The 8,193-nt window shown below is 53.6% G+C and overlaps 1 long non-coding RNA gene across 1 annotated transcript; it reads right to left on the reverse strand.

Moving 5' to 3' along the window:
- Window positions 1-5,619: 5,619 nt before the first annotated feature.
- On the reverse strand, window positions 5,620-8,114 carry LOC139178982 (uncharacterized). The gene is made up of 2 exons (XR_011563425.1): window positions 7,725-8,114; window positions 5,620-7,501 (listed from the first exon to the last, which is right to left on the reverse strand). It is a non-coding gene; the product is annotated as an uncharacterized lncRNA (long non-coding RNA).
- Window positions 8,115-8,193: the final 79 nt, after the last annotated feature.

The following is an 8,193-nucleotide window of genomic DNA, read 5'->3' on the forward strand; positions in this document are numbered from 1 at the left end:
TTCTAGTTTATTAACAGAAGCAGGCCTGCTCCTTCCACATGCTGCAGCGGGAGGTGCAGCTGCCGTGAGGAGGGGCCCGTCCTTGAAGGGGACCTGGCTCCAGAGCTGAGCCCCCGTGGGGAGTGCGTGGGCACAGGCGCAGAACCGGTGCTGCAGGGCCAGGGCTCGCTCCGGGCTCTGCTGCCCCGTGTGCCCGCCCTGGGGGGCGCCCCTTGGCCCCCAGAGCGCGGTGCCTCCCTCCCTGGGGTGCTCAGCGACCACTGGCCCATGGAGTGCAGCATCCTGGCTTCTGCAGCTCCCAGGATTAGAATTACTTAAAACCACGTCTCTGTCTCATGGAGACGGCGGTACAGAGTCCCCCGGCATAGCTGTGAGCTCCGGTTCCGCAGCGGCACGCCAGAGGCCTGGACCTCAGCGGGAAGCGTGGATTCCCGCCGCGGCCGCCCTGGCTCTGCTGCTGCCCCCAGAGTGGTAACGCTGAGACGACAGTGGCGGCTCGTCAAGTGAAAAACAAGCCCCTCCAGTCCCCAGCTTTCACACCCCTGCTGACCGTTCACGTCATTCCTCCAGAGCCTTGTCATCTCAGACGTGTGAAGTTCTTCATTCCCTTCAAAAATGAGGTACAAAATAGTAGCAAGTTTCTGTTGTTTTTCCTCCTCGTGGTAAAATGCACAAAACTTACCACCTCAGTCGTTTTTCAGTGGACGGATCAGTGGTTTAAGTACATGCGCATTATTGCACAGCCCTGTCTCCAGAACTATTTTCCTCTTGCAAAACTCAAACTCTGCCTGTTGAACACTTAAAACTTCTCCGTCCATAGCGCCTAGCCAGTCACTCTACTTTGTATTTCTGTGACTCCGACTACTGGACCTCACAGAAGTGGAATTAGACGGGATTTGTCTTTTTTGTAACACCTTTCAGTCAGCATAGAGTTCTGCAGGTCACTCCTGTTGCGGCGAGTGTCAGAATCCCCTTTTCCAGGGCTGAAGAACCCCACTGTACACAGCACGTTTTGTTTATCCGATAGTCTGTTACTGTACGCTTTGGTTGCTTCCACGTCTTAGCTACTGTGAGTAACAGCAGCTTTCTACTTTTACCCTTAGGGTATATAAGGTCCACAGTGCTACTAAAGATTTGTGCGTGTGTGAGTGTGTGTGTGTGTGAGAGTGAGATTTACCTTCAGCTTTAGCTTATTTACCCACTGGTTCTCTGCTCTTTGGCAAGGATGTAATTTATTTACCCGTTTCCAATGCACGTTCCAGTGCATTCACTCTGAGGGATACTCCAAGGCTGTTTTTCAAGTTGTAGCACTGAGATTATCCTGGAAACAAAGGCTTCTTGTATCAAGAGGCTAAGAAAAATGTCTGGCTCACTGGGAATGAACCTTAATGGGCATTTTCGGCTTTAATAGACAGTTCGGACTTCGCCGGTGGTCCACTGGTCAATAGTCGGCCAGCCGTGGAACGTCCCTGGTGGTCTGGTGGTTAAGACTCTGCACTCCAATGCAGGGGGCACGGGTTTGATCCCTGGTGAGAAGCTAAGATCCCGCATGTCATGCAAGAAATAAAAAGATCTGCCTGCAGGTGCTGAGAACAGTTTCGATCCCAGGTCCAGGAAGATCCCACAGACCGAGGGGCAGTCACGCTCAGACACCACAACTACTGAGCCTGTGCTCTAGAGCCCGCTCCCCGAGAGCCTGCGCCCCAACCAGGGACGTCACTGCAGGGAGCACCCCCCCCCAACCAGGGACGTCACCGCAGGGAGACCCCAGGCTATTGCAGCTGCCGAGCCCGCTCCCCGAGAGCCTGTGCCCCCAACCAGAGATGCCACCACAGGGAGACCCCAGGCTCCTGCTGCTAGAGGAAGCCTGTGTGCAGCGACGGAGACCAAGCCCGTAAATAAAGGGACAGTCCAAAGGCACTCGTCTGGTACTGCAAGAGGTGAGGGCAAGGCTTGTCCCCTCCTGCCTAGGAGCCAAGGTCACCAAGAAAAAAGGAACAAACATTAAATTACTAGAAATTTAGAAAACAGTCTTCGCCCTTCCATTTGCTGCTATTGTTGAGTCGCTTGTGCCCACATCTGCTCCCCCATGGACTGTGGCCCACCAGGCCCCTCTGTCCTGACTGTCTCCTGGAGCTCGCTCACACTCACGTCCACTGAGTCAGTGACACCATCCCACCACCTCATCCTCTGTCGCCCCGCCCTTACACTGTGTGTGTGTGAGTTGCACAGTCGTGCCCGACTGTGACCCCATGGACGAGTCTCCAGGCAAGAGTACTGGAGTGGGCGGCCATTTTCTTCTCCGGGGGATCTCGCCAACCCAGGGATCGAGCCCTGGTCTGCTGTACTGCAGGCAGATTCTTTACTGTCTGAGCCACCAGGGAAGCCCTAACATTAGCATCTCAGAATTGTTGACCACCTCAGTAAGAACACGCAGTACACAGTCTTCAGATGTTCGAGCTCCAGGTTTGGAAGTGAGAACTGGAAAGGCCTCAGACAGCCCTGCGCACCCCGGGCTGGGCGGCAATTGGGCAAACACCGCCTCGCAGGCCTGTTCACACATAACTGATCCCTGATGGCCTCGGGGGGAGGCCACATTCCTGGGCAATTTGATTTTGCTTCTAATCTCTAGACCTGTAGGGAAAGATGAGTTTTCTCGGGACTAATTTAATGGCTTTAAAGATGAGTTCTGCGCCAGCCAGCTACTGACAAGAAGCAGGGGAGTTGCCTCTTCAAATCAGCTTTGTCAGACGTCAGGTTTGCAACCATAGATCATTCTCTCACCCCATTTAAACTTGAGCTAAATTAGAGTACGTTATCGACTGGTCGTTTAATTTACTGCTTATTTAATCTTCAATTGGACTGCAGGCGAATGTTCTATTTTAAGTCACAAAGACTTTTCTAATAAAACTGCAGACTTGAACAGGGACGGTGTTTCGTCCTTCACGCCACTTCTGTGCCCTAATTGTGTCCAGTTGATGTGCTTCCACTCGCAAAAAGGCATCCTGTGGAATGCTTTGAGTTTCCCTAAGGGCTGAAGCCAGCCACCTCTTCTTACCCCGTCTTTGGGCAAGTTGAACCTCTGAGCCTCTATTTTCCTATCTGTAAAATGGGGATTAAGAGCATTTGCCTCTCAGAATTGTGGGTAAAGTCTCCATAAGAATAAATGGGGGGCTTCCCTGGTGGTCCAGTGGTTAAGAATCTGCTTTGCAATACAAAGGAGGCTGGTTCAGTCCCTGGTCCAGGAAGAGCCCACACGCTGCTGCAGGTCCCTGGGTGCCACGACCAGCCGCTGAGCCTGCGCTCTAGAGCGCATGAGCTGCGGTCACTGCACTGCCCTGGAGCCAGCGCTCCACAGCCAGAGATCCCACTGCAGGGGAAGCCGATGCACCTTAGAGAGCAGCCGCTACTCGCCACAGCCAGAGAAATCCTGGCCCAGCAACAAGACCCAGTACAGCCAAAAACAGATACATAAGCATTTTTTTAAAAAAAGAATATGAGTTGTTACCATCCCCCCAAAAAAGTTTGTGAGGTATGAATGTTAATTGAACTGATGAGGGGAAAACGCCTTCACAGTGTATATCAAACCATCACATCGTACACTTTCAATATCTCACAGTTTTCAGTTACGCTGAAAAAAACTTCAAAAATAAAAACACATATGAGTTTAAAAAACTAATAATGTAAAAAAAGCTTCTAGCTTGCACTTGAGCAGATGCTCTGTAAACGCAAGTAACTGGTTTGTCTCAAATACCTACTGTGTGGAAAACTGAATCACATCCCAAGGTGATCAATTCCCTGGGAACTCCTTGGTGGTTCAGTGGTTTGGACGCCTCTTTCACCGCAGAGGGCCCAGGTTAGATCCCTGGATTCGGGAACTGAGATCCTGCAAGATTTGGGCACCAGCCCTCAGGACTGTCACAACTGGTGTATTTCTAACGTGGCCAGAGTGGGAGGCCCCCTGTGCAGAGGGTGGGCTGTCTGTGCAACACTAATAACGCTCCCTTCTCATCGCCCACGTCGCTCTGACGGCTGGATGCCAGGAGGCTGTGCCGCTGACACCCGACAGTCAGGTGTTCTTCCCGCCTCCTCCCTGCCCAGGAAACTACCAGACTGACTGCTGAAACTCCACCTGATCTGTCTAGACAGCCATCATCTTGTCATGGGGTTTGTCACTAATGAGAAAATCCCTTTTCTTGCAAAGATGTAGTGAAACCAGGGAAACTGAGAAGTTTGGCAACGCTCTAGAGTAAACCAGTCCAAATTAGTGCATCGTCAGGCCTTCTGCCACTTGGCCTGCTACCCGATTAAATATAGATATATATGCCCCAAAGCAGCATCTCCCCAAATAGCAACACTAGGGGAGTTTTAAGCTAGGGGTGCACGCATATTCGTGAAGGGGCTTGGGCAGGCAACAGAGTCCAAGCTTTAGTTGATTGAAGTCACAAGAGTTGGAAAAGGTCGACATCAGGTTCCAGTTGATCTGGTGGTTGAGCGTTGACACAGAAGTTGACATTTACAACTGATGTGTTATCTTTGCAAGTGTTACTTCTCTTGCCTGATAACAATCCTTTATTCTCGTGTTCCCTTAAGATCACTAGTTACTGAGACCTGGTCTAGGGCAAGCATCATGGGCAGGCTTAGATCACAGAATGGCTTGGACCAAAATGGCTTCTGTTATGTCAAGAAAGCCATGCCTGACGTTCTTTCCCCAGGGCTCCCCTACCCTATTTGGTTACAGAACCAGGTATATTATGTCCTTCCTGTGGGTCCCCGAGGAAGCAGCAGCCGCAGCAGGGAACCTCCTCCCTGGGTCCCGGCCCGCAGACCGCCCGGTGACCACAGGGAGAGCCGCTTCCCCAAAGGTGACCCTGGGCAGATGCAGGGCCTCACATATCCTCTGTGGTTTGGAAGGAAGCCTCCTTTGGCCTCCTCCCGTAAAGACCGTGGACCACCTGGCAGCTGTGGCTCCTTCCCAGATGGCTCAGAGGTTGGAGTCTCTTAAATGCCAAGTGAAAATGAACGAGTTAGTGGCTCAGTCGTGTACGGCTCTTTGTGACTCCGTGGACTGTAGCTTGCCAGGCTCCTCTTTCAAGGAATTCTCCAGACGAGAATACTGGAGCGGGTGGCCATTCCTTTCTTCAGGGGATCTTCCCAACCCAGGGGTCATACCTGGGTCTCCTGCATTGCAGGTGGATTCTTTACCATCTGAGCCACCAGGGAAGCCCCAAAGAGCCATACAAAAAATAAGGGACAAATATTGAGATGCAGTCCCCAAGCCCCTGCTTTTAGGAAGCTTTTAGCCCAGCGCCAGGACCTCATGAAAGCTGGCTCCTGCCACCTCGTTTCAAGAGCTTTCATTTCACAGAGGAGGAGAGAGGCTCAGAGAGGGAAAGTGACTTTTTAAAGATCTCACAGTAGACACAGCTGATGCGCATCCAAACCCAGGTCTCCCCAGGGCCAGGCCCAGCCCCTGGCCACTGTACCACGCAGTCTCCTGGTAGGGACATCTGAAGAAGTCATTTATGCAGGAGTGTTGCAGGAACGGGGACCCCTTCCGGGGCCCGAAACTGGGCTCTTGTCTAACACTAGGAAATGAATCGTCCGAGGAGGCACGTGTGCTGACAAAGCAAGAGACTTTATTGGAAAGCGCACCCGGGTGGAGAGCAGGAGGGTAAGGGAACCCAGGAGAACTGCTCTGCCGCGTGGCTCGCAGTCTCGGGTTTATGGTGATGGGATTAGTTTCCGGGTGGTCTTTGGCCAATCATTCTAATTCAGAGTCTTTCCTGGTGGCGCACGCATCGCTCAGCCAAGATGGATGCTAGCGAGAGGGATTCTGGGAAGTGGACGGACACGCGGTGTCTCCTTTCGACCTTTCCCGAACTCTTCCTGTTGGTGGTGGCTTATTAGTTCCGTATTCCTTATCAGGATCTCCTGTCATAAAACAACTCATGCAAGTGGTTACTATGGTGCCTGGCCAGGGTGGGCCATTTCAATCAGTGTGCTTCCCTTAACAAAATCAGCCGTCCAGCCTGCCACCAAAATCAGGGTTCCCTGGTTAAGTGGTCTGCACTGGCACCGAGCTAAATTCTGAGGGAGGAAATGGGGGCTCAGAGGAGTAAGCTGCCCTCCCTGGGGCGTCAGCAGAAGAAACGGGTCTTCTCACCTGAACCGAGGGAAGCTGGCCCCACGCCCCGGCGTCAGCCTGCTCCCCCAGCCCCAGCTGAGCAAACGGCTCCACTGCCCCACCTGCTCAGAGCAAAACTCAGTGAGGAGAGGCACCTTTGATTCCATTCCTGCACCTCTACCTCCCATTCATCAGCAAGTCCTGCCAACACCCTCCCCTTTGTCAAACGGATGGACCGAGTCCCTGGTTTGTATCAGACACTGTCAAAGCCTTCCCTGCCCTTCCCTGGAGTCTCTCCCCACACTGGTACTCCTCATCACAGCTGTCTCCTTGCAGCCCTCTCCACTTTAGGTTACTCTGGAGTTTTCCTCTGCTTGCCCCCGGCTGCTGCCCCTGTCTGTCCACCCTTCTATTCCCAGCTCCGAGAGCCGCTCCCGGCTTTGCAGAAATGCGTAATGATGTGCTGGGCCCAGTTCCAGTCTCTATGTGATCCTTCCTGGTTTGCCCTGGAGCCCGGGGTCTCTAATCCTTTGGAGATCCTTAGTCCAGAAGCCGCTGACCCCCGGGTCAGGGGACACCATCTGTGCCTGTCACTATGGGACGACGTGCTAACGCCACATACAAGCCCGGGGTCCTGGTGCTTTTCGGGGGCCTCCTGTTCCCACCTGTGCGGGCTTGTCTGCAGTCATGCTGTGAGGCTTCTGAGACCCAGGTTATGCCTCTGCTGTTTCTTTATTTTTAAATTCTTACTTATTTATCTTTGGCTGTGCTGGGTCTCTGTGGCTGCGCCCAGGATTTCTCTGGTTGCAGTGAGCGGGGCGCAGGCCTCTCACTGCAGCGGCTCCTCTTGTTGCAGAGCACGGGCTCTAGGCACACGGGTTTCAGCAGTTGCAACATGTAGACTGAGGGGCTGTGTTGCGTGGGTTTAGTTGCTCCAACACATGTGGGATCTTCCTGGACCAGGATCACACCAGTGTCCCCTGCACTGCAAGGCAGATTCTTAACCGCTGGACAGCCAGGGAAGCCCCACCTCTGCCATTTCTCTGGCATTTTAGAAGCATTCTGTACATCACTGCAGAGCCTGCCCGTGGGCACACACACCTCTGTAGGGGTGTTTCTGAGACGGAGTCTCCGGGCAGGTGTGTCTTCTTCCTTTGACATTTATCCAGTGCTGCCAGGCATTGTCCCAAGGGCTTTACGTGCTTTTCTCTTGTAAGCCTCACAGCAGTGTCAAGCAGGTATTGCTCACGTCGTCATCCTCCTAAAGGTCAATAAATGATGCCCAGGGGGACTTCCGTGGAGGTCCAGCGGTTAAGACTTCACCTTTCAACTTGGAGGGGGGCGGCTGCGGGTGTTTCACCCCTGGTCGGGAAGCTAGGCAACATAAAACAGAAGCAATATTGTAGCAAATTCAATAAAGATTTTTAAAATAGTCCTCAACAAAAAAATAAATAAATAAAATGTAACTATGCTTTTAAAAGAAAAGAAACGAGACCCAGGCTCAGTGGCTTTCCGGGGTCACAGAGCCTAGAAGAGGGGGCGCAGCTTGAACCAGCGTGCCTTGTACCTAATGGGGGGCGGGCCGGGCTGGTCTTACCTGTGTGTCTCCTAAGGGTCAGGCTCCCAGGTGTGAGTGCCTTGTGTCTAAGCATCACCTCTCTGTGTGAATCCGAGCTGTGTCTGGGTCCTGGGAGTCCAGCCTGTGTGTGCGAACCCACGTGTGTGTCTGAGGTGGTTGTGTAACAAGGCGGTGCTGCTACCCCGGGGGCCCTGGTGTAGCTGGGGCACACCCCATACGCGAATCTGGGCGGGAGGGCAGGGCTGCGCACTCGCGCTTGCATCTGAGGACTAGATCTCTGAATGCGCCCGTGTTCATGCGTCTGAGGGTCGTCCTGTCGGGTCTCCGTCTTCCCCTCTCTGTGCGCCTCTGCCCCAGGGCTCCCGCTCCTGTCTCCGGGCGCCCAGGCCCGGCGCGCGGCGGGGCCAGCTCGGACTACAAGTCCCGGCGGCCCGCGGGGCGCGCGGACGCAGAGGGCGGGGCTTGGCCCGACGCAGAGGGCGGGGCT

The sequence above is a fragment of the Bos indicus genome, chromosome 2, assembly GCF_029378745.1.
Source record: "Bos indicus isolate NIAB-ARS_2022 breed Sahiwal x Tharparkar chromosome 2, NIAB-ARS_B.indTharparkar_mat_pri_1.0, whole genome shotgun sequence".
NCBI classification, from domain to species: Eukaryota; Metazoa; Chordata; class Mammalia; order Artiodactyla; family Bovidae; genus Bos; species Bos indicus.